Here is a 27209-nt window from a genome sequence, read left to right on the forward strand (position 1 = left end):
GCATCCTGAAAATTCATTCAGAGTTACATATGAAAAGTTTCACAACAACAATCTAATTACTATTAAATAGTTTCTTACGTTCGGCTTAGGAATACATCTGGATAAACTAATTTTCAAGATTGGATAACATAGCTTGTGGGTCAGGTGTTAATTATGAGATACCAGGGACATCTGGCTGGCTCAGCCTGTAGAGCATGCGACTCTTAATCTCAGGATTGTGAGTTCAAACCCCACGTTGTTCATAGACCTTACTTTAAAAAAATTATGAGAGTTAAGCCGCTGCCTTTGGCTCAGGTCGTGATCTCAGGGTCCTGGGATCGAGTTCCGCATTGGGCTCTCTGCTCGGCAGGGAGCCTGCTTCCTCCTCTCTCTCTCTGCCTGCCTCTGCCTACTTGTGATCTCTCTCTCTCTCTCTCTCTGTGTGTGTGTTAAATAAATAAATAAATAAATCTTTAAAAAAAATTGAGATATTAGACTTTTGCCTGGAAAGACAGAGACCTAAAGCAATCGCCATAAAATAAGATCACAGAACAGCTCTATACTGAAAAAAGTCCTTAACTTTTGGTTGGGTGCTTTATCCTCAATGCTGTAAAAGCCAGAGGAGATAAAATGAACATAGAGTAGCTCAAATGTATTCTTTTATTTTTAGGTGTTAGGGATTACCCAAGGACCCAATCACCAAGAACCTAGACAGCACAGCAGAGCAAATAGGGCATTGTGCTAGGGGGCTGAGGTCTGCAGTTCTGATTTGTCCATTCACTACATTAAGCACCTGTGTCTACCAGGTGCTATTCTGAGGTTCTGGGGATAGAGCCCCAAATGAAACAGACAAAGCCCCATGGAAAGGCGGTAGTATTGCAGTATGGGGCAGACAAATCAAACTGCAAATGGGTAGATGGTCACATGCTCATCATGCTCTGGAGAACTTTAAAGAGGTGTAAACAAGAGGAAAGAGTAAGTATGTGGGGGGTGGGCAGGATTGACTTTATTAATACAGAGAGGTCAGAGAAGGCCTCTGCTAAGGTCACTTTTGATCCAGGCCTGGAAGGAATTGAGACTGTGAGGGTGGAGGGGACAGAAGGATGAGCAAGTTCCTGGCCCAGATGCTGAGCCTGTTTGGCATGCGTGAGGGCTGGCGAGGTCCTAGCGGCCCGGCAGTGCCACGGTGGGCGAGGGTGAGGTGGCAGCAGAGGAGAGGAGGTGGGAGTGGGAAGGGGCGCATCAGTGTAGCCCATTGTAAGGACTTTGACCTTTGCTCTGAGTGAGGGGGAAGAGGCCATTAGAGGGTTTTGAACAGAGCTGTTCATGATGACTTCAGTTTGACAGCGTCACTCTGGCTTCTGGGCAAGAGCAGAAGGGGGACAGAGCTCAGAGTCAGAAACACCTTCCCTTTCATACTAGTGTGTGACCCTAAACCATAACTCTTCTTGGGGCCTTAGTTTCCTCATCTGTAGGATGACCAGGTCCCTTCGAGCTCTAGAATTTTAAGATTCTAAGTAGCATGGAGCTCGGGGATATGAAGAGTTTCTAAAAGTAAAGAGCTTCAGATGACCTGGAAACTTGACTCAGACTTTCCTTTAGCTGAATCCTTCAAATCAAGAGATAATCAGTCTTCTCACTCAGGTTGTCAGGTCGTGGGAACTAAAATAGTTTCGTGAATATTCGCTGCTGATCCCTTTAGTGCTCTGCTGATCCCTGAATTTTCTCTTCCTGCTTGAAAGAGGATGAAGAGCTGTTACTCATCAACAGAGCTGGCAACCAAAGTAGCTTTTGTTGTTAGGAAAGTTGGAAACTTTGGGAAGGAAACAATTCTAATTTTATATTTATCATGGGTCATTCGAATTTTTCTTTCTTTCTTTTTTAACAGGGAGGAGGCTGAAAGATTTGTTTTTAATTCTCTTAGCCCCTTCCCATTCACCTTATGTCGCATAGATACTCATTCTAATGCATGGAATGTGTTTCTTTTTATCTGTGTAGGATCTTGTTTGTTTTATGTGTGTTTTAATTTATAAAACTGTGTTTCATTTTGCTGCCTTTTTCTCTAAATACTGGTTTGAAGATCCATATGTTTCTACATGTACATCCATTTCTGTGTGTACATCGTTTTTAATTAATGCATTATACTCCATGCCATGCGCTCAAACCCTAGTTTTTCGTATCTGTCTGCGTGATAGACACTTGGGTTGTCCTTCTGTCCTCACATATGTGTTGCTGCAGGGACCATCTTCATACCTATCCATTTATAAAGCTGCATAATAGTTACTCAGAAGGGAATCGCTGGGCTATAGGCTGGCACATAATAAATTTGATTAAATAGTGGTAGGTTCCTCTCCGCGTTGGCTGCCAGAAGTGTTGGAGACTTCCTACGCTCCCCTGTCCTGCCAGCACTCAGCTTTATCCAATTCTCCATCTTTCCTGGTCTCGGAGGTACAAAGTGATCTCTTGCCATTTTAATTTGTGTTTCTTTGCTTACAAAAGATTGCGAGCATCTCTTATATATACAGCTCCTTCTGTAAATTGCTTATGCAGATCTTTGACCAGTTTCTATTGCAGTTGCTATCTGCATTGTTCATATTTAGACTGCAGATGTCTTCTCTTTGGGCATCTGCTAATTTTGTCTGTCTTTTTTTTTTTTTTTTTTTTTTGAAGTTTTATTTATTTGAGAGAGAGAGAGAGAGTGTGTGTGTGTGAATGTGTGCTCACGCAAGCACGCAAGAGAGGGGCCGGGGCAGAGAGAATCTCCAGCCAACTCCCTGCTGAGCACGTAGCCTGACTTGGGGTCCATCTCACGACCCTGAGATCAGGACCTGAGCCAAAACCAAGAGTCAGTCCGTTAACCGACTGAGCCACCCAGGGGCCCCTCTTTGTTGTCCTTTGATCAAACGTTCTTAATTTGATGTAATCAAATAAATTCTTTGACGTGTTTAATACTTGTCGAGTTTGAAGAAGCCCCTCTCAATCCCTGGGTCATAGCAATTTCTTTAATTCAACTAGAACCCATGTTGCGTAGGGATCCAGTCCTATTATTCTTCATTTAATGTGACAAATTTTCCAGTAATATCTCCAAAAGCATCCATGTTTTCCTCCATTGAATTGTGGTATCTTTTGTCTCATCTATGGTTTCTGTGGATATACTGGTCTGTTCGAAGCCTCTGTTCTGTTCATTAGTCTGTCAGTTACTGCTACATGTTTTATTGCAATGATTTTTATAGATTTTATAATATGTTCTCATGATGGGCACAGCAAGTGCCCCATCTATATTCTTCATCTTTAAGTTTAATTAGCTACTCCTGGACCATTATTTTTCTATATAAAATTTGGAATCATGTTTATAAATTCCTCAAAAATTCTATTTTTAAGGAACTTTTACTTGGATTACATTGAATTTATAAATTATTTGGGAGAAGCTTGACATCTTTTTGATATTAACTCATTTCCTCCAAGAGCATGTAATGTGTCTCTCCATTTATTCAGCACTTTTTAAAAGAATTTTTGTTTGATTTGGAAATAATTTAGAACTAGCAGAAGAGTTCTAAGGTTAGTACAAAGAGCTCCTGTATGTCCCTCACCTAGATTCACCAAATGTTAGCATTTTGCCATATTTGCTTTATTACTCCCTCTCTGCATTTCTATGCATGTTTTTTTTCTGACCCATTTGAATTTGTTACATCATGCCCTTTTATCTCTAAATACTTCATCAGCTAATTTTTAAATCCTTTATTAGAACTTTAAGTTTTTTCTCCATAAAGGTCTAGGAAGGTGTTTTGGTTAAACTAATTTCTAATTATTTCATAGTTTTGCTGCTGTTGTGAATCATATCTCTATTTTCTCTATTTTCTTAAAATTGGTAGTTTAAGAGAAAGAGTGTTGACTATTAGCATGCTTATTTTGTATCTGACAGCCTTTCTTCCCCATCTTATTCAAATAGTTGATTTCTGGGTTTCCCCCACTGTTCCCACTATTCTCATTTTTTCCTCGCTATTAATTACAAGTCCTTGAAAATAGTGCTAGTTTTGTAGCTTCTTACCCATCCTTATACATCTTATTTCTTTATCTTTCCTTGCAGCAGCTGCCAGAATTTCCAGGACTATTTCAAAACAGTTGCTATGCTAGTAGGTGCCTTTGTCTGGCTTTCAGTCTTAAAGAGAATGAGTCCAGCGTTTTTCCATTTCATATACCGTTTGTTTTGGATTTTAGATGTGCCTTTCTCCAGTTAGGGTGTTCTCCTCTGTTCCTAGTTTACTGAGCATTTTCATCATAAATGGGTATTAAGCCTTATAGATACTTTTTCGGATTTGTCTCCAAAGAAGTAAGATGGCATCAAGAGGGTGCCTATGGAAAGCCTTAGCCTCTGCTAAGGTTAAATTTTAAGCAAAAGAGGATTTTTAAGAGTCTTCAGTACTTCTGAACCTTATTTACATAAATTAATGGTAAATGTTTCATGATTCCAATATAAGCTTATTTCACCTTTAGATCAGCTTTTTTCTCCTGCTGTTAAGAGTCAGAATTTAAATAGCTGGTGTAAAGAATGAGAGAGAGCCATATTCAGCATCACAACTGGGGTCGTCAGCATGATTGTAAATATAAGATATGTAAAATTATAGTTTGTTTACTCCGGATCAGTTTCTAGTACAGGTATAAATCTTACCCACGTAGATCTCACAAAATGTTGAGATACCTCAACAGGTAGGTCTTTAGCAACTGTAACTACTGGGGTATCAGGCAGTTGAGTGTCATCATCATCTCTTTTGGTATAGGGTTGGATTTTTTTTTTTTTAACTAGCTGTTTTCTCCTAATTATAAAAATTATACATCTTCATTGTAGAAAACTTGTAAAAATATAGAAAGGCAATTCTTTAATCCTGACTTCTAACACCAGCCTGTAAAATGTTGGTTATTTCTCGCTCTTTTTTTTTTTATGGGGTTGGGGCATGCTCATGGAGAAGGAGAATGTACTTAAACTTGGGCTATATATAATTATATCACCCTTCCTCTTTCAGGGTTAGACCACCAACTCTCGTTCTTACTTTGACTGATCCTCTGAAAAAAAGCAAGAAGATATGAGTAACTTCTAGGCTGATTCCTTAGAAACTGTTAGGCTGTTCCTGTGGGAGCCTTAGTACACAGACAGCCCGGCCTCACTGTCAGAATTCGGGGTTTTTGTAGCCCAAAGGCTACTGGACCAAAGACCAGCCTGGTGTGAGAGAGGGCAGCAGTCTCTCTGATGTCATTTTGCTTCAGTTCATTGAGCATTTTTCCTTCTTTAGGTCACTCTCCAAAAAGACAAGTATGGAGAAAATAGTTGTGATTTATCTTATTTTGACTCTGAAATAAGTCCAAGGTTAACATTCCTACCAACTGGTAGATTCCACATCTGCCTGGCCCTCCCCCTTCTCATTCCCTCTCCTTTTGCCTTGCCTCCCCCCACTTTTTTCTCATTTTTGTCCTAACACCCACCTACCACACCTGCCTTCCCCATCCCTCAAGGAGAAAGTGCTTCAGTGGCAGCAGATCTTTGTTTTTTTGGCTGACAAGTCCCAAGCAGGTGCCTGGCGCATACTGTGCTCTCAACGAATGGAAGCCATAAAATGACTCAGTCTGTAGAGAAGTAGCTCTGTGATACAGAGCAAGGAAGTCTAAGGGGGGGATGAAGAAAGTTCTCTCAGCCTCCTTTAAATACATGGATTCAGTAAAGTGGTAGAATGCCTATTTCCTCCTTGACCTTGTATGCATTACCATCAACCCAGGCACAGAGCTGACTTCTCTCCATCTGGTTTAGCAGCACCTGTGAAGCCTGTGGTTTCTGAGCCTGGGGTGTGAGTGTCTGTGTTGCTGACAAGCACACGATGGGAGTGGGGCCCCGGAGAGAATAATCCTTGCTGACGTTCTAGCCATGGGTTCTGAGCCCAGCACACACTGCATTGTTTTCATGAGGTGATTCTCTGAGGATAAATGATCTGTGCCATCAGCAGAAAAAGTTGCAATGGATGTGTTAGGCGGTGCTGAACTCCCCAGCCTCGTGCCCCATGTCCTCCCGTTTTCTAGTCTGTTCTTCCCTCCCATCCCCAGGAATGCAGAAACCTTTTGGTGTTTCTGTCATTTCTGGATCCAGGTCAGGATTGTCATGATGACAGTCGTGTTGTGCATGCCTGGTGACTTTATCATAAAGCAAGGCCTCAGATCATGTTAATTGCACAATATAGGGTGACTTAAAAAAAAAAAAAAAAAACCAGTTGCTGCTAATACACTGAATGGTGCCAAAGAGACCAATGGCACAGACCCCATCTATCCTGTACAGACTGTTTTCTGACTCATTGTCATTTATTACTCTACTTGATACCCACCACTGCCCCCAGCAAATCTGAAACTCTGCTGCCTGGCCCTCTAGTCTGTTGCAAATCTACCTGTACACAGTAATTTACTTTAAGTCCCCACTTCATGCTTTCCTCACACATTCATCAGATGATCTTTCCTACAACAATAATGCTAGCGGTAGTATGCTGTTAATTACAATCGCAAATACTTCATCTTTCATTTTGCTGGGTTTCACTAATGGTCTAAATTCAAATGAAAGGAATATAAAACAACAATACTAATAGAAAATGGCAGCTAATATTTTAGCCAGTCACCATACTAATGCATTCTCATTTAATCTTCAGAATGATTTTATAAGGAAGGTGCCAGTATAATCCTCCTTTTACACATGGAGAAATTAATGTACAAATTGGTTGAGAGGGGCGTCTGGCTGGCTCAGTTGGTAGACCGTGTAACTCTTAATCTCAGGGCCTTGAGTTCAAACCCCACATTGGTTTAAGAAACTTGCCTGGAAGTTACACTGCTGTTAAGTGGTAGAACTAGAATTCAGACTCACATGTGTCTGTCTCCAAAGCCCATGCTCTTAACCAGCATGCTGTATGTGGTCGGCCTCAGGTGAGCAGGTGACTGAAGACAGGGAGTGACACAGAGTCACATGGTTCTCGAGGACTGTCCTTTTTTCACGTATGCTGTGTTACTCACCAGTGCTCTGAGTTGTGGAGCGCATGGGAGGATTTTGCCTGGAGCCGAAACCATTTGGGAGGCCTCCTCTCCAGATCCTGCCTTGACTCTTCCAGATAGTCAAGTACCCTCCTCGGGGCGCCTGGGTGGCTCAGTGGGTTAAGTCTCTGCCTTTGGTTCAGGTCATGGTCTCATGAGCATCGGTCTCTCTGCTCAGCAGGGAGCCTGCTTCCCAGTCTCTCTATCTCTGCCTGCCTCTCCGTCTACTTGTGATCTCTGTCAAATAAATAAATAAAATCTTTAAAAAAAAAAAAAAAGAAGAAGAAGAAGCAGCTAGTCGGTGTTCAAAAATAACCCATGGTGGCTCAGTTGTTTAAGTGTGTGCCTTTGGCTCAGATCATGATCCCAGGGTCCTGTGATCAAGCCCTGCATCGGGCTCCCTGGTGGGCGGGAAGTCTGCTTCTCCCTCTCTCTCTGCTCCTCCCCCCGCTTATGCTCTCTTCTCTCTCAAATAAATAAATAAAACCTTTTAAAAAAAATTCCTCATCCCAGTTGTTTCAATTATTTATTTTTTTATTTTTATTTTTACAGAAGATTTTATTCATTTATTTGATAGGTAGCAGAGCACAAGTAGTCAGAGAGGCAGGGAAAGGGAGAAGCAGGCTGTCTGCTGAACTGGGAGCCCAATGCGGGGCTCATCCCAGGACCCTGGGATCATGACCTAGGCTGAAGGCAGACGCTTAACGCACTGAGCCACCCAGGTGCCCCTATTTTTTTTTTTTTTTTAAGATCTTATTTAAAAATAAAAATAAATTTAAAAAATTGAAACGGGGAATTTTTTTTTTAAAAAGCTTTTATTTATTTTAGAGGGAGACAGAAAATGAATAGTGGGGAAGGGGCAGAGGGAGAAGCAGGCTTCTCCCTGAGCAGGGAGCCAAATGCAGGGCTCCATCCCAGGACCCTGAGGTCGAGAGCCCAGCTGAGGGCAGCCATTCAACTGACTGAGCCACCCAGGCACATTCCCCCCCCTTTCTTTTTTTAAGATGTCTCTATTTTTTAAATAATTGATTTGTTTGGATCAGGACCCAAGAAATGGGCACACACTGCATTAAGGTTTGAGTGGTTTTTAACTGATTAGTCCCCCTTTTTCATTTTAGTTTTTTGGTTACCATTTATTTTTTTTTTGGAGAAACTGGGCTTTTATCTTATAGTTTCCCAGATTCTGGATTTAAAAAATAATTATTTATTGAGAGAGAGTGGGATGGGGGGGTGAGGGGGAGAGAGTCTCAAGTAGGCTCCACACTGAGCATGGAGCCCCATGTGGGGCTCAATCTCAGAACCCTGAGATGATGACCTGAACCAAAACTAAGAGTCAGATGCTTAACTGTCTGTGCCACCCAGGGTCCCTACATTCTGAAATTTTTTTTTTTTTTTTTTTACATTCTGAATTTTTAAATTGGTTTTTGACTTAACTTTTTTCACCTATTATGAGTTAAGTTACCCTTTTAATCTGTCAGTCACTACAAGAGGTTCCAAGTTATTCAGCTTCCATATATAGTAAGGATTCGCTGGTCTGCATATGGCTTGGTCTGGCCCAGAGGTAATTTCTGAGGAGTCTTCCAAAACATTCCAGGTGACAGGGTAAGACATAATCAACAGACTGTATTTCAAAACATTTTGCCTCTGAAAGAATTTTATAACTGCTAATTGGCAAGGCATTTCTGTGTTCCTGGAGTTAGTGGGGAGAACAGAGAAGGGAGTGAGTAGTCTGTTTTTCTTCTTTTAGACAGTGTTTGTTGCTTTAAGGATTTCTGGGGCTCAGGGCCAGAACCTCCTTGGGATATTATTGTCTTACGGTTTAGATCTGCTTATCAGGAAACAGAATCCCCGAAGGGTCAGGTAAGAGGAGAATGGGTTTACATTAAAACCAGACTTTCGTTAGTGTCTATTGGGGTCCAGTATTCCCGAGCAGCGAGTTGAACTGTGGCATAATGCTAATACTTATGTTTTTCAAACCTGTAGTTTTCATTACTTGTTCTTCTTGCTGCTGCCACCTAGATGTGAATCAGTAATTATGATAGCTGGACCACTACAGATGTGAAGTCCGGTTTTGTCTTATAGTTCTTCGAGTCTTGTTGCCTTGACCTGGTGGTCGGCTGTGATGGTTGTGCAGCGTAGTGAGTCAATATTGGAGGTCAAAGAATGAAAATCGCTGAAGTAGGAAGCCAGGTGTGGATTTATGTATTCAGTGGCTCGGAGAGTATAAGAATACAGTATCGCAGTGTTAGTATGTTCATCTAGTTTTAAAGGCAAATAACTAATCAACCAAAGCTAAAAATTTTAATGTAGAATGAGAAAGACATGTGATGAATATATTTTAAATAATTTTATTATAAGGTGCCTTGTTTATTTTAAGTAAGAGGTTTGCTTTCAGGCTCTGAAAACAGTAAAGGAATGAAATCTCTCTGTTGACTTTTACCAGTGTGTTCAGAATTTATTCTTATATTCTCTAGGTATGAGTCAGGCTTGGTATGTGTTCTTTTCTGGTAACTCCAAACACTTACAAAGTGAAATATATTTATTATTCACAAGGTGTTAGAGTGGTTTGATAGTTCACTGATTGTTGATCCTTGCAGTGATCAACTAGCAATAAGAATAAGCACATGACATTCTTAGCTGATTGCAGATAGCAACAACGCACACGAGATGAGGTATTTGAGAAGTGGGGTGTGGGTCATTAGATGGTACCGTTGTGAGCCATAAAGCTGTAGTGCACTGCGGAGTGACCTCCAGCATCTTAGTGAGGTTGGAGTTGAAGATGCAAGAGAAGTAGGGAGTATCTAGAAATGAGGCTGAACTTGGGGGAGCAGGGACCAGGTCACAATGAGCTCTATACAGTCAGCAGAAGGGTTTGACATACTTCTGCAAGTGCTGACTGGGAACCCCTTGTGGAGCGTCAAGCAACCGCAAATGATGGGATTTTTGTATTTAAAAAGATAATCCTCATTGCAGTGGGGAAAATAGAACTGAAGGCCAGGAGCCTGGTAGATAGGCATGTAGGAAGTTGTTGCAGTAGTCCCCAAGGAAAGGTGCTGAGGGTCTAATGTGGCAACAGTGATCTCAAATTTGTACATTTCAGGCCCGAAAGGACAATTTTTAAAAGGTCGACGCATTTGAGGGATTTAACAGTAGTGTCCGTGATTTCCCTAGAAGTTCAAGGGTTTTTTTTTTTTTTTTTTTTTTTAGAAGAGTAAATAAATTAATTTTATATCCCTCTTCTAATCCCTGGAAGGCATTTGGCAAAGGTTTCCTTGGACCCATAAGTGGGGATCTCGTTTGTGAACTGCTGCCAAATCCCTGTGGGTCTGTTGTGAATACACAGCTCATTTAGAGCTTAGAGTAGAGGGGGTGTCAATTGCTTTGTCCTTGTGACCAATAACCACAGAATCACATTGTTCCCCCTTCCTCTCAAGAAGCCTGTAGCAATTTTGGGCAGTGAGCCAGCACCCAGAAGTTGCTGCCTCATCTATATTTTGTATGTTAGTCAGTCTGGGTGATGAATGATGGTTCTCCTCCTCCTCTGTCACCATCATCATCATTCTCATAGCTGACATTTACAAAATAGAGGAGTGCTTACTATTTGCCAGGACGTGTACTAAATGTGTTATCTACATGATCAAACTTAATCTTCCTAACACCCTGTAAAGTAAATTGCTATTACTGTCTTCAGTTTACACATGAGAAAACTAAGGCTGAGAGTGTGTAAGTAACTTGTCCCATGTCACATAGCTTTACAGATGCTGGAGCCAGAAATTGAACCCAGTTTTCTTTTTATTTTAGAGTCTGAGCTCTTAACTATTAGGAATTTAGTTATTACTTGGTATGATTTGGTATGATTTCTCTATTTAAATTTGCTCTAAATTGCAGCTCTGCCCAGTAAGGTCCATGTAATCAAACAGTGTTTCCTGCAGCTCCTAACTGGTATAAAACACAAGTATAGAACATTTTTAAACATGAAGCACAGGAGGGACACCTGGGTGGCACAGTTGGTTAAGCATCTGGCTCTAGATTTCGACTCAGGTTGTGATCTCAGGGTCATGAGATCGAGCCCCACCTGGGGATTCCTTGCTTAGCATGGAGTCTGCTTAAGACTCTCTCTCCCTCTCTGTTTGCCCCTCTGCACCTCAAATCAATAAATCTTAAAAACAAAACAAAACAAAACATGAAGCACAGGAGAAACCATGGGGGAGGTGGTGCATGGGCAGAATAGGGAAGCTATTTAAATTTCTAACTTTTTTTCAAGGATATTCTTGTATGTCATGAATATTCATGTATGTCATCATTATTTTGACTCCAGTGTAGCAGTTGCTGAAATACATTCAATTTAAAAAATTGAGATATAACTCACAAACCATAAAATGCACCCTCTTAAAAGCTATACAGTTGAATGGGCTTTTTAAAGTGTATTCAGAAAATCATGCAGCCATAGCCACGATCTAACGCCAGGACATTTGCTTCACCCTGTACTCATTAGCAGTCAACCCCCATTTCCTCCTGCTGAGACACACATTTTCAAATGTATTGAATACCAAAACACATCCTAAGCTATGAAAAAAATTCCAAGACTATCTATAATCATCTTCTCTTTAACACAGATAATAATAAATAATAATAGCAACCAACACCTCTATCATGCTTAGTATGTGTAAGGTACTGTTCTAAGTGTCTTACTATGAGACACTATTTCACTATGACCCTACAAGGCAGGGTCTATTATTAAACCCATTTTACAGATGAGGAAATTAAGGCACAGAGAAGTTAAGTAATTCACCTCAAATCATATAATTCTAATAAGGGATGGAGTTAGGATATAAATGTGGGCAGACTGGCTTTGTCGTCTGTGTTCTTAATTATTATATATGTCTTAAGCTAATCATTTATATTTGAAAATGATATGAAGAGCTTGAAAACATGCTAAATAAAAGAAACCAGTCACAAAAGACCACATACTATATGATTCCATTTATATGAAACATCCAGAATAGACATATCTATAAGGGTATTTATAGAATAATAATTTGTAGAAAGTCAGTTACTGGTTGCCTAGGATTGGAAGTGGGGGAGGGGTAGGGTGGGTGAGAGACTGTTGGGGGGAAATAGGAAGTGACCCCTAATGGGTATGGAATTTCTTTTGGAGATCGTGAAAATGTTCTAAAATTGATAGTGGTAAAAGTTGCACAACTCTGGGAATATACTAAAATACAGTGAATTGTATGCTTTAAGTGGGATGAATTATATAGTATGTGAATTATAACTTAACCTGTTTTTTAAAAATATGAAAAGAAACAACCAGAATGATTTTCCTTAGAATACTTTTGTCTTCATCTGAAAAAAATTAAATATATTGTATAAATACGGTCTCTCACACATATGGTCCCCCACCCCTTTGCCCCCCTTTTTTGGGGGTACTCAGTCACTTACAACCAGTTCTAAGCCCCTGCTTGCCTACTCAAACATTTCAGATGCTTCCAAGTACCTAAAAAATCAAAGCCCAACCCTGGATGTGTGGCCTATGAGACACTATACAACTGTGTTGGAAAGAATGGCATGATCACTGGGAATGTGGTACATGCTTGGGTATATAATTTAAAGCAGTTCAGTGCATTCAGTCATTTATTCTGCAAATATTTATGGTGGGCCTGCTATGTACCAGACTGTTCTCTAGATGCTTGATATAGATCAGTGAATAAAATAGACAAAAACAATCCTTGCCTAGTAGAGTGTATAAGAGATAAGGTCTAATCCTATAGGCTTTGTAGAGCAGGGATTATTGGAGTTGGATGTTAAAAAACAATAGGAGTTTATGCAGATGATAAGAGTTATGTGTGTTTGATGGAAGAATGAGGTGCCTACCTGGTCAGGTCGAAACATCTAGCATCTATACTGTTTTTTTTTTTTTTTTTTTAATTTTTATTTTAACTTTAACTTAAAATTTAAAATTTCAGTGATTTATCCCAACAACCATTTACTTTCCTCCTCCTGGGTCTGAAGTCAGGCTGCAATTTGGCTGATCCTAGACTGGGCCAGGTGGAACACAACAAGCTTTCATTTGGGTTCAAGTCTCTTTCCCCTTGTCTTCATTCTGGGCCCCTGGCTGAAGGGACAGCAGCTTTCCATGGCATGTTCTTCTCATGGTGGGTTATTAGAGCACAAGGAGACCAGCCAAACCATAAAACATGGTTTTAATCTTCTGCTCATGTCCTTTCTACTGGCACTCCATTTGTCAAAGCAAGTCACATAGCCAAGTCCAACAAAAACGTGACAGGGAGCTATACTCTGCCCACGGCGGAAGGCACTGCACAATCACACAGCGAAGGGTATGGATCCATAATTCTATTATAAAGAAGGTGATGAATTTTGAATAACAATTTACTCTACAAGAGTATATGTTATAAACTGGAGAACTGGCTGAACAAGGCATGAATACAGAGGTGAACAGACATGGGGATAAAAATGACAAAAAATTGTGAGGGTATGTCAAAGATGTTGTTAGAGGATTGGAACAAATTGTCAGTTATGGTGCTCCACTGATTCTTGACTTGTTTTAGTTAGTTCTGTGTTGCTGGTATCAATTTTATTTCACAACACTATGGTGTAAAGACATTGACTATTTCTTTTTCTGAGACATATTTTACCTATTCTAAGTTTCCTTCTGCCTGACTTTTGGAAAATTTAATTTTAGGCATCACTGGTGCCCTTCCTTCCCTGCACCCAGTAGTATCAGAGAGATTCCTGCATCTACATGGTAGAAAACTAGAGGAGGAGCTGTGTCTTTAGGCTACAGTGGTTGCCTCCTAATGTTGTAGGAAAACCTACTGTTCACATATACAAAATTCAGAGAGTTTAAAATTTAGAGTTAAAAAAAGATATTCTAATCTATGAACCAGAGAAGTTTAATACAAAACATTTGCAAATACCAAATGCTATGAAATGCTTCTGCCTTTGATGGAAAAAACAGTGGCAGACTTATATTCTCATGGTAAATAACTGTAAAAGTGGGAAAAACATGAGGTAGCTGTTTTCAGACACTAAACAATAGGCAGCATAGGTCTGTGATCCTTGAGAGAAAGGAAATACCAGGTAAACCCCATATTCACCCTGGCTCTTTGCCTGGGGACGTTTTCCTAACTACAGCCCAGGAAAGTGGAGCTCAAGTGAGAGCAATGGTCTCACTGAACAGGGGAGGAAGAGATCAGAGTTTGGGACTACAAAGAAGGCTGATTTGTAGGACAGGGTACAGGAGGAGAGGGAGCAACATATGGGTATAGGGCACAGGAATCTGATCAGGCATTCCCCTCAGTTGCTTGGCCAAAGGCCAGGATGGGTAGTCACAGGGCAAGACTCTGTGAGACCTGATCAGAGTGGCTGCTGTGGGGCTGAAAGGTGTACAGAGACACCCGAGTGGGGCTTAGTGCTCAGAAATGTTGAGGGGCACCTGGGTGGCTCAGTGGGTTGAGCCTCTGCCTTCAGCTCAGGCCATGATCCTAGGGCCCTGGGATTGAGCCCCGCATCAGGGTCTCTGCTTGGTGGGGAGCCTGCTTCCCTTTCTCTCTCTGCCTGCCTCTCTGCCTAGTTGTGGTCTCTGTCAAGTAAATAAACTCTTTAAAAAAAGAAAAAAAGAAATGTTGAAGTTCTAGTCCAGCCTGAGTGAGAGACCTTGATGAGTACTTCAGACTTTCATTTGAGACCCTAAATAGGACAACTTTAGGAGTGAGAACAATACCCTAGAGTAAAGGCTTTACCTTAAGACTAGGTTAAAACCAAAATAGACCCATCTTATGCTGCATAAAACCAAACCTACTAGGATCAAAAGGATCTTCCAGTAATTTAACTGCTTATCAAACCAAAATTCAACACCCATTAAAGCAAAACAACATAATCCAGGCTTTGTACAACATTTCATCCACAATATTTAGCATACAATAAAAATTACTATGATAGAAAGAAGTAAAAATATGACAAGCAAAATGTGACCCATACTCCAGAGAAGAGGATATATGATGGCCCAGATGATAGATTTAGCACACAAGGAATTTAAAGCAGCTGATGTAAATGTGTTCAGATATTTAAAAGAAGAGATGGACATAATTAATGAATAGATGGAGAACATTAGCAGAGAAATGGAACTATAAAAAAGAGCCAAATGGGGGCGCCTGGGTGGCTCAGTGGATTAAGCTGCTGCCTTTGGCTCAGGTCATGATCTCAGTGTCCTGGAATCGAGCCCCACATCGGGCTCTCTGCTCAGCAGGGAGCCTGCTTCCCCCTCTCTCTGCCTGACTCTCTGCCTACTTGTGATCTCTCTCTCTGTGTCAAATAAATAGATAAAATCTTAAAAAAAGAGCCAAATGGAAATTCTAGGACTGAAAAGTACAATAGCTAAAATAAAGATTAACTGGATGGATTTATGAGAGCAAGGGAGACAGGCAGAAAAAAGAGGCCAATGAGCTAGAAGGCAGATAAATGGAAGTTATCCAAACTGAAAAGCAAAGAGCAAAAAGATTGAGGACAGGGGTAACAAAACTGTAAAGACTGAGACATTATCAAGTAGTTTAACATATGTCTAATTGGAGTCCCATAAAGATGGGAGGAAAAACAAAGAAGAAATTCTATTTGAAGAAATAATGGCCAAAATTTCCCCAAATTGAGTGACAAACATCAACCCATAATCCAAAAAACTTAGTGAACCTCTAACAGTGAATATGAAGAAAGCTACACCTGAGCACACTGTACTCACCTGGTGAAAACCAAACTTAAAGAGAAAAATTGTACGAGTGGTCAGAGAAAAAAAGATATGTAGAGAAAGCTATGAGAGTGAAATAAAAATATTTTCAGATAGGGGTCCCTCGGTGGCACATTTGGTTGGACGTCCAACTCTTGGTTTTGTCTCAGGTTATGATTTCAAGATCATGAGTTTGAGCCCCATGTCAGGCTCTGCACCCAGCTCAAAGTCGGCTTGGGATTCTTTCCCTCTCCCTCTCCCTTTTCCCCTCACCCTGCCCATGCACATGCTCTCCCTCAAATACATAAATCTTAAAATATTTTCAGATAAATGAAAGTTGGAAGCATTTATTGCCAACAGACTTAATACTGTTAAAAATGCTAAAGGATATTCTTTAGGTTGAAGGAAAATGATACCAGAAGGAAACTCAGATCCTTAGAAAGGAATAAAGAGCACTAGAAATGGTAATTATGTAGGCATATGTGAAAGGCTTTTGTTTCCTAATTTATTTAAAGAACAACTGACTGTTTTTAACAAAAATGGCATTGTATTATGGGTTTTATAATACATTGCATTATTTATTGCTGTATAATAGATTATCTCCAAAGTTAATGGCTTAAAACAGTAAATATTTATTATCTTACAGTTTCTGTTGGTTGGGAATTCAAGAGTAGCTTAACTGAGTAGTTCTGGCTCAGAGTCTGTCATGAGTTGCCATCAGGATGTTGTCTGGGGCTGCCTTCATCTACAGTCTTGACTGGACTCTAGGATCTCCTTCTAAGATCTTACTCACAAGACTGCTGACAGGAGGCCTCATTTTCATCATGTGGGCTTTTCCATAAGGCTGCATGAGTACTCTTACAACCTAGTCTTGGAAATTACACAATGTTACTACCACAACATTAGTATGTGGAAAATTCTTTAGGTCTTTCAACTGACTTTCCTGAAAACATTACCTTTTGGGAATAGGAATCCATTTTATAAACGTCGAGTCCCGGCAATGAGAAATAATATTTAACTTCAAAAAGCAAGTGTGTGGTTCTCTTATTCTCGGCAATACAGGGCTAAAAAGAATAGTTGCTTTGCTTTGTGTGAAGGGATCAGAGGTGTCAGAAAATGAAGTTTAAATCTGTTTCAGGAAAGAAATTCTAAGTATATGCATATTGTAATTCTTAGAGAAATGATCAAGAAATCCAGAGGTATAGCTAAGAAGCCAAACTAAGAAGCTTGGCTTAAGAAGGCAATAGAGGAAATGAAATGGAATACTAAAAAAATATTTGTCTAGTTTGAAATAAGGCAGGCAGGCAGGAACAAACAAATGGGACAAGTAGAAAACAAATCCCATGTCAATAACATTAAATGTAAGTGGTCTAAATATTTTAATTTAAAAGTGAAGTGCTCCACAAATAAGTGGAAAACAATCTGAGGGTTTTGAAGGGGCGGGGGGGTGGGAGGTCGGAGTAGCCAGATGGTGGGTATTATGGAGGGCATGTATTGCATGGAGCACTGGGAGTGGTGCATAAACAATTCTGTTACACTGAAAAGAAATAAATAAAAAAAATTAAAAAAAAATCTAAAAGTGTAAGTGCTCAGACTTAATGTCAACTGTTTGAAAGAGAGGTATTTTAGAAATAATTCAGAGAAAGACAAATACTGTGTGAGCTCACTTACATGTGGAATCTAAAAAAAGCCAAACTCATAGAAACAGAGAGTAGAATGATGGTTCTCAGGAGCTGAAGGGTGGAAGAAATGGGAGGATGTTGGTCAAAGAGTACAAACTTTCAGTTATAAAATGAATAACTTCTGGGGATCTAATATAGATAGGCATGGTGACTACAGTTAACACTGTATCATATACTTGAAAATCGCTAAAAGAGATTTTTTTTTTTTTAAGATTATTTATTTATTTATTTGACAGAGAGATTACATGTAGGCCGAGAGGCAGGCAGAGAGAGAGAGGAGGAAGCAGGCTCCCTGCTGAGCAGAGAACCCGATGTGGGACTCGATCCCAGGACTCTGGGATCATGACCTGAGCCGGACTCTGGGATCATGACCTGAGCCGAAGGCAGCGGCCCAAACCACTGAGCCACCCAGGCACCCTCTAAAAGAGATTTTAAATGTTCTTACTGCAAAAAAAAATTAATATTGTGAGGTGATGGACATCTTAACTAATCTTATTGTGGTAATCATTTTGCAATATATACATATATCAAATCATCACATCGTGTACCTTAAACTTACACAATGTTATATGTCAATTATATCTTCATAAAGGTGAAGGAAAAAAGAGATGTGCTTTAAATATAAAGGCATTAGATATGTTGTAAAAAAAAAAAATAGAAAAAGGTAAACCATGTAAATAATAAAAAGCAGGTATGACTATACTGACGTCTGAGAAAGTGGACTTCAAGGTAAGGAGTATTAACAAGATAAAGAGGGACATATTGTTATGATAAAAGGGTCAAGTCATCAAAATGACTGAGCCATTCTAAATGTGCTAATAACAGAACTTCAAAATACATGAAGTAAAACCAACAGAATTAAAGAGAAAAATTCCTTTAAGAGGGGTTTAATACCTCTTTCTCCATATTGACAGAGCAAGTAAATAAAAATCAACAAGGATATTTATGATCTGAATGCCACCATCAGTCACCTTAACATAACGGACATTTATAGAACACTATTCTCAACAACTACTGAAGTACACATAGAGCACTCACAAAGATAGACCATATGCTGGGCCATAAAACACCTCACTGAGTTTAAAATAATACAAAGTACATTTCCTGACCACAGCAGAATTAAACTGGAAATGAATAACAGATTGGTGGACATATGGAGTCTTTGGAAAGTGAACAGTGGGCTTCTAAATAACCCCCTAGTTAAAAGAAGAAATCACATGGGAAATTAGGAAGTCTTTTTGGTTTAATGAAAGTGAACGCATCATATCAGAATCAGTGGGATGCAGCTAAAGCAGTGTTTAGCGGGAAATTCATAGCTTCAGATGCTTATATTAAAAAAAAAAAGAAGAAGGATTTAACATCTGTTGTCTAAGTTCACAGGACATTTCTCATTCACAGGAATGAGAAAAAGATAAATTAAACCTAAGGTTGAAGCAGGGGAATAACAAATATAATAGAAGAAGAAATCAGTGAAACAGAAAACAAACAATAAAGACATTTAACAGTGCCAAAACTTGATTCTTTGAGACGATCCCCAAAATTGGTAGCCTCCTAGCAAGACTAAGGAAAATGGAGAGAGAACAAAAATTTCTTATATCATTACAGATCGTGCAGATATTAAAAGGTTAAAAAGGAATATTATGAACAACTGTATGTCAGCAAATTTGATAACTTGGATTAAGTAGAACCATTTCTTGAAAAACACAACTTACCAATATGGAGACAAGAAGAAATGGAAAATTTGAATAGCCCTATATCTGCTAATAGTATTAAATATAATGAAAAACCCTTCCTTGAAGTTTTATAGGCCCAGGTTATTTTACTGATGAATTCTATAAAATTTTTTTTTTAAGATTTTATTTATTTATTTGACAGAGAGAGATCGCAAGCAGGCAGAGAGGCAGGCAGAGAGAGAGGAGGAAGCAGGCTCCCCGCTGAGCACAGAGCCCGATTCGGGCCTCAATTTCAGGACCCTGAGATCATGACCTGAGCCGAAGGCAGCGGCTTAACCCACTGAGCCACCCAGGCGCCCTGAATTCTATCAAATTTTTAAGTTTGAAACAATACCAGTCTTACATAGACTTTTTCAGAAAATAGAGAAAGGAACACTTCCCCATTCTTCATGTGGCTAGCCTATCCCATATACCCAAAATCTAACAAGGACATTTAAAGAAAAGAAGATTATACACTAATCCCTTAGGAACACAGGTGTAAAATCTTCAACAAAATAGTAGCAAATTGAAATTTGCACCATATAAAAATAACATTAAGGGCACCTGGCTGACTCAGTTTGAGGAGTGTGCTACTCTTGATACTGGGTTCGTGAGCTTGAGCCCCAGGTTGGGTGTAGAGATTACTAAAAAATAAGAAGAAGAATACATCATAAGCAAATAGGTTTTATTCCAAGAATGCAAGGGTGATTTGGCATTTGAAAAAATCAATGTGATTTGCAACATTAATGGAATAAAGAAGAAAAAACATGATTATCTCAGTAGATACAGAAAAAGCATTTGATAAAACTCACTTATTCATGACTTTAAAAAAGGAAGGGGCAAAACAAAATGGTATGCACAACTGAAACAAAGTTCTGGACCATGCCCTTCATTTCCTTTTTTTTTTTTTTTTTTAAGATTTTATTTATATATTTGACAGGCAGAGATCACAAGTAGGCAGAGAAGCAGGCAGAGAGAGAGGGGAGGAAGCAGGCTTTCCACCGAGCAGAGAGCCCCAGGCGGGGCCCGATGCCAGGACCCTGGGATCATGATCTGAGCTGAAGGCAGAGGCTTTAACCCACTGAGCTACCCAGACGCCCCATGCCCTTTATTTCTTTTGGCAGGAATCATAATGATCAGACATGTTAGCTGCCCAGAAGGCCCAGAAAAAGACCCTGCGTGATCTCTAGGACATAGTTAATCAATTGCCCTGAGATTGTATGCCTTTTCTATTTCTTAGGGAATTAGCATTCCAGCTTGTATCAACTACCAGACACTATTGTTAGTTTCTGTAGCAATTTTGTAACCTTCTTATTAAAATGTCATCTTTGTTTTCTTTCATGGGAGTCTGTAATATAAATCTCCCATCTGTTTCATTCTCCATTTATCTTATCCAGGCTCCTATTTGTAACTGGTTACTCCCAGATTCAAGGTTTCCATTTAGATACATTATTTTCTTTACATATCCTACTTTAGTCCCCTCCTCTCCTGTCAGATATCTTCTCACACGAGAGGAACCTTGAATTTAAGGTTTGAACATCCTGATTTAGAACATTAAATCCTTCTCATCGACATTAAGGAATCAGCCATTCATTGGGTTTGCTGTGTCTTGGTGTTACTCTCAGGTTCGTCTTAAATAGACAGTACCAGAAGATTCCATATATACATTTTCCTTTCAAATTTAGTGGCTTTAGCTTCTATAAATGACAAGTATTAGTTTTCGTTACTTGTTTGTATAAAGCTGCATGTCTGTTTTCCCTGGTGTTTGACTGGTGGTGCTCTTTGAAATGAGCTAAGTCACCCATCCTCAGGTACTTTTAACTCCTTTCTTTTCCCTGTATTTTTTTCCTCGGAATTTTCTGTTTTTAGAATTCCTTTTCTTACCCTTCCTTTGAAAATACCAAGAATATTTTATAAAGTAGGCTGAGAAACTCCTCATGTCTTTTTAAGTCTTTGTCTTCAGCAAAAGATTAGCTTGTACTTGAAACAGATCGGGGAAAGAAACAAGATGCCTACCTTGCAGATCTCTGTAACATTTACCCTCACTGTTTGGAACACTGGGTTAATACATTTTCTTGGCGTTCCCTGGATACTGTCCTTAAAACTGCCTGTTCTCGCATGTTCGTGGTGCTTCTTGTTATCTGCAGCCTCACCCAAAAGTTTCATTTTACAGTTTCATCTTCATCTGCAGGTCTGCAACTGCTGTCAGATGTATTATCTGGGCATTTCTTACATGCACAGCACAGTGGAGCTGTGAATTTTAATGTACTGCTCAGCTGCTTAGCTCAGACATGTCCAATGTATTTACTTATGAGTCAGTAATTCTTAAATATCCACCCATAATTGAGATTCATGTGTGGTTTAAGGAATGGGCACCTGAGAGAGTACTCCAGGAACGCGTAGGTTGACCTATTTGAAAATAATATCTTAATGGAAATATCTTCAAACTTGGTAGATGAAATGTTAACCTTGGGACCTTCCTCCTCCGGTGCAGTTTTGTTAAAAAGACAAAACTGATGTAGAGATAGATGAGCATATTTTTTTTAAAGTAGCTACAACTTTGTTTTAGGTGAGAAGTGTTTGGTTTAAATGCTGTGGTGGACCGTGATTGGCAGAAAGTCTGGTCTATATCCTGTCCATCTGCCAAGGTTGCTGCCTTCCAACGGGGGACCAATTTGAAATGAGCAAAATGTAGTATAAATTGTAAGACAGTTTATGATAGAAAATTCCTTTTCTGCCTTCGTTACTCTGATCACCCTGATTCAGTATATGTGCTGCCGAAGCGAGCACTGATCACCCTGATTCAGAGCAGGCTTTTCATTTTTTTCCCTAAGAATCCAACATGCCATATAGCCTGTTTTACCCAAGTACTACTTGGGTAAAGCAAGTCAGTGCTGTTGTCATCAGAAGAGCAGAAGGCAGAAGATTCTGTTGTAGGAGGACATGTTGACCTCTGTCTATGCTATGCTACTCAGCCCCATGGGGGACGCCATGATCAAGATGTATTTTACTTTTCCTCCTCATTCGTTGCTGGTTCTCTGAGTAATCACCTAGCAGTGACTATTGACCTTCTGTCCAAAATGATCTCCAGTGACATAAACCAGAACAGAAAATGCTATTTTCCTAGCTTCTCTCATTTCCTTCCTGAACAGATTTAAACTTCATTTTATGACACCTCTGATCCCCTCACAACTAAAGCAGAGAGACTATTCTTTTTAGCCCTGTATTGTCAGGAATAAGAGAACCACACACTTGCTTTTTGAAGTTAGATATTATTTCTCATTGCTAGGACTTGACATTTATAAAATGGATTCCCATTCCCAAAAAGTAATTTTTTCAGGAAAGTCAATTCCACATATTCATGAAAGGATATTCCTTTGAAGGAAACTATCCTGGAGAGTCCTCACAATGAAGATCCCCTGCCCCACTCCTGTCAGGTAGGCAGAGAGGTGCTGGTGGGAGCCAGGGCTCCCCATCTGCAGGAGCAAACAAGGAAGGAGAAACAGGAGGCCTTTGTTAAGGAAACCCCTTCGGAAATTTTGTTCTAGAATCCCAGAATGTAGACTTCTACTATGAACTGGGAAATATTAGGAAGAATATTGGAAGTGTCACCAGCGCTTTTTCAAAGAACAAGTTTCCAAACCTTTTGTACATGGCATCCTACTTTCCTGGTAGTAAAACAGATGGCTCAGAGTTTCGAAATGAGAATTTAGAGTTTGGGCCCCCTGCACCAACTCCATCAAAAGTGGGGCGATTTTTTTTTTTTTTTTTTTTTTTTTTTTTAGTGGAGTAATGCAGGCATCAGTATCTTCATCAATATTTTTTGAAGCCTTCAAAATTTACATCTCTAGCTCTTATCCCTCACCTGGATTTACAATGGTAGGTTTAGGAAACTCATTTTTATAGTTTTCTGTATTCTTTGTCCCCATTTTTTTCATGCAGACGTTCTCAGAAATGCTGAAAAATCTTTTCGGGCACATACTCATCAGGGGCCTGGCAGAATATGGAAGGCATGCTTAAGCTGGGTCATTTGAGGAAGTCCAACTTAGAATGGAATGGACAGTTTTGGGGTATATAACTACCCCAGGCTAGCAGGAGAGCCACCCCAGGCCTGAAGGGGCAGGGAGCCAGGAGCCAATGGATAGCAAGGAAGGAAGCAGGGGAATAAACACTCCAGCCTTACCGTCCTTCTCCCATCAGCTCTTCTGCCATACCCTCTGTTGGCTGAACCCAACTGGAAGCCAGAGGCAAGAGGGCACCTTGATGCAGTTCTTGTGGGCTCTGAAGGGCACCGTTGAAGGGAGCAGGGCAGAGGAAGGTGGAGGACAGGCCCAGGAGGGAAATGCAAGACATCTAGCACATTATTTATACCTCAGTGTCCTCCATCTGTACCAAGCTCAGCTCTTCTCTCCAATGACTCCTTTGGAAATGACATTTTAAGCTGCATAATATCAGTATCTATCAGGGTAAAAGTTTATAATTTGTATCTTGGGAGATTTCATTAAGTATGTCCAGACTTGTAGATACGTTGCTCATTAAACATGACTGAAGTTCCCCAGGCCTTCCTTCATGTCCTCTTGCTTGAATGACATACATTTTAAAAACCCCTTGTTTACTGTGGTAAATATATGTAACATAAAAGATACCGTTTTTACCCACGTGAAGTGTGCAGACCTGCGGCACGCCCCACATTCGCATTGCTGGGCAGCCATCGCCACCAACTGGCTCTGGAACTTCCTCATCTCCCCACACTGAAACTCTAGACCCGTTTCTCCCTCTTGGGAACGACCATTCTAATTTCTGTTTCTTCGAGTTTGTTCTTGGCACACCATGTAGGTGAAATCACACAATATTTGCCTTTTTGTGACTTAGCATAATGTCTTCAGGGTTCATTGGTGTTCTAGCATGTGTCAGACCGAATTCCTTTTTAAGGCTGAATGATATTCCGTTGTATGGGTGTACCACATTTTCCCCCTAAGTTTATTTAAATTCCAGCTTGTTAGCATATAGTGCGATATTGGTTTCAGGTGTAGACTTTAGTGATTCGTCACTTGCGTAGAATACCCCGTGCTCATCACAAGTGCCCTCCTCAGTCCCCATCACCTGTGTCACCCAACCCCCCACCCTGTAACCATCAGTTCTCTACAGTGAAGAGTCTGTTTCTTGGTTTGCCTTTATTCCCCCATTGTGTTCATTTGTTTTGTTTCTTAAATTCCGCATGAGTGAAATCATACAGTATTTGTTTTCTCTGACTTATTTCACTTAGCATAATAACACTGTCTAGCTCCATCCATGTTGTGGCAAATGGAAAGATTTCATTTAAAAAAGAAAAGATTTATTTGAGAGCGAGAGAACATGTTTTGGGAAAATAGTGGAGCTATTCTAAGCTTCTGGGGGGCAGGAACTGTATCTTGAATGTTCTTTGGTACATCGTAGGAGTTACACTGTATTAAGAGGCAGCTGCCACAGGTGTAAGTTGTAGAAAGTGCTAAAATATTCTTGAGTCACTAAAAAAATGTCACTATAGATTTAAGAATCTCTTTGTCTCTCTTTTTCTCTTGCTGTCTAACTGAAAGATAAGCCTGCGTATCTCCTCCTGAGATGAATAGTCAAGTTATCTCCAGGGTTTTATTTTTCCCTAGGTGGGGTAGATACTTTGGAATAGGAGTTGATCTGTTTAGGACAATAGAAGAGAGTTGAATGCTCCTGTCAGCCACCAACAGGATTAGAGAATAAATATTTAAAGAAGAGTGGGTTCAGCCGGCATCAGAATTTGATTGAGTCCATAAGGCTTGATAAATATTTGCTAAATATCTGAGTGAATTATAGAAAATGGGAAAACCTGGTGAAAAATGTAAAAATCAACCGTTTAAAAGATTAACCAGGTTCATGGACAGGTTAGTGGGGAGAAAAGAGGAAAATGACTCTTAAAAACAACAACAAGAACAAAATGTAAACAGATAACGACCCTCGTTAAGATACATATGCCTAAGTGCTGTATGGTAAAGTCTGTGGTTTATTTTGAAAAGCATCAAAAATAAAATAAATATTGCAGTGTGTCAAAAAACAACAGAGCTTGCTAAATGGATAAAGGGAGAGGTTGTGTGATGACAAGCTTTGAGATGTGAATGGTAGACTCTAGGTCTTGTGTGTGAAATTCTTTCAATTTTGCTGTTGGAAAAATGTTATAAGAAAATGTCGGAGAGAGTGGGGCACCTGGGTGGCTCAGTGGGTTAAAGCCTCTGCCTTTGGCTCAGGTCATGATCCCAGGGTCCTGGGATCGAGCCCCTCATCGGGCTGTCTGTTTAGCAGGGAGCCTGCTTCCCTCTCTCTCTCTCTGCCTGCCTCTCTGTCTACTTGTGACCTGTCTGTCAAATAAATAAATAAAATCTTTAAAAAAAAGAAAGAAAAAGAAAATGTCAGAGAACCAAAGAGGAACAATGGAAGTTTAGAAGATTTTGAAGGGAGAACCCAGTGAGGTTTAAGAGAAGGGTAGCTTGTAGTAAAAACAAAACAAAGCAAACACACGGGCACTGGAGTTAAACAGACCTGAGTTCTGGTATTCTTGAGAGATTTTAGCTCTACTACCCGGGGGTGGCACTGGGATTTGAACCTGGGCACCCAGGCTTTAGAGCCTTCCTGTCTACCTTGCAATGCAGCGGCAATTTAAGCTTCTAGCTCGTGTCTGGCACACGGTAGATTCTCAAACGGTAGCTGTTGCTATTAGCATTACTGTCGGCTCTAGAGGATGAAGAAGCCCACAGGAGCCTTCCGGAAGGCTTAGAGGACACCGTTACACAAGCTGGAAGGTCAAACCCTGTGTGGAGAAGAGATGGTGAATTTCATTTTAGATATGTGGAAGTAGAGGTTTTGATACAACAGTTTCATATGTTTTTTGAAAGTTTGATGAATGATTTGCTGACCCCCAATTTTTTTTTTTTTAAAGATTTTATTTATTTGACAGAGAGAGAGAAATCACAAGTAGGCAGAGAAGCAAGCAGAGAGAGAGAGGGGAGGAAGCAGCTCCCTGCAGAGTAGAGAGCCCAATGCGGGGCTCGATCCCAGGACCCCGAGATCATGACCTGAGCGGAAGGCAGAGGCTTTAACTCACTGAGCCACCCAGGTGCCCCTGCTCACCCCAAATTTAAAAGCATGTTAATATGCTGAGCCCCGCTCTAGGCCGGTGAGCAAAACAGACCCAGATCTTTCCCCTCATTTGGGTTCTGTGTTCTAAAAGAGTTTGAAGAATTAAGGATCTTTATATCTCAAATGCAGAACGGAAATGCTGGCATTCACCAGCGAGCGAGGAAGATAGTGTTTCCACAGCCGACTTCCTTGAGGTCCTTGACATCCTGCTGCCCCGGCCGCTCTTTCCCCTGCTTTCTCACAAACCCAGCTGCGCTCAGAGTTCCTCCGCCATTCTTCTTCCTTCCATCTGGAGTTGGTGGAACAGCTTATATAAGCTATTTGTGATTAAGTTTCAAAATATCTGTCCAGGGCGCTACAATGGCCCCGACAGGAGCACTAACAGTTGCTTCTCCTAGGGTGTCCAGGGTGGAGAAGACGGGAATGAAATTCACTAGGTGCCACGTAAACCAGGGGGCCCCGGACACCTCTGGTCTGGTCTCTGTCCCACACAAGTCCCGCACTCCAACCAGGCCTGGACTCCGGCACCCTCGCAGGGTGTGTGCTCCACAGCATTACGCACTCCTTCCAGCAGGGTCGGAGGTCAGTCAGCAAAAGTATTCACAGCAAAAGTATTCACCGAGTCAGTCCCTCCCCTGCTTCTGAGTCATTCTCTGGTGCAGCTGAAAGGCTCTCAGGGAGAAGCTTTGACTCTTTCACCTCGCAAAGCTCACTCCTCAGTGTGGCAGGGTCTCTCTCACATCCCACAGAGCTTATGCTAATTCTTTCCCTGACATTTCAGATAATGAGGTACATATTTAGTCTGCGAGTGACATGGAATTTGAGAACATGTACTAGGAGGAGGAAAATAATATCCACCACGGCCCAGCCTTGAGTTGTGTTAATAATATATCG

The 27209-nt window shown here is 40.4% G+C and overlaps 1 protein-coding gene across 1 annotated transcript in view; it reads left to right on the forward strand.

Moving 5' to 3' along the window:
- DNMBP (dynamin binding protein) overlaps positions 1–27209 on the forward strand; it is a 104212-nt gene that overhangs the window by 2374 nt on the left and 74629 nt on the right. The gene's annotated exons all lie outside the window — the stretch shown is intronic.

This window comes from Mustela lutreola, chromosome 4, assembly GCF_030435805.1.
Source record: "Mustela lutreola isolate mMusLut2 chromosome 4, mMusLut2.pri, whole genome shotgun sequence".
Classification (NCBI taxonomy): domain Eukaryota; kingdom Metazoa; phylum Chordata; class Mammalia; order Carnivora; family Mustelidae; genus Mustela; species Mustela lutreola.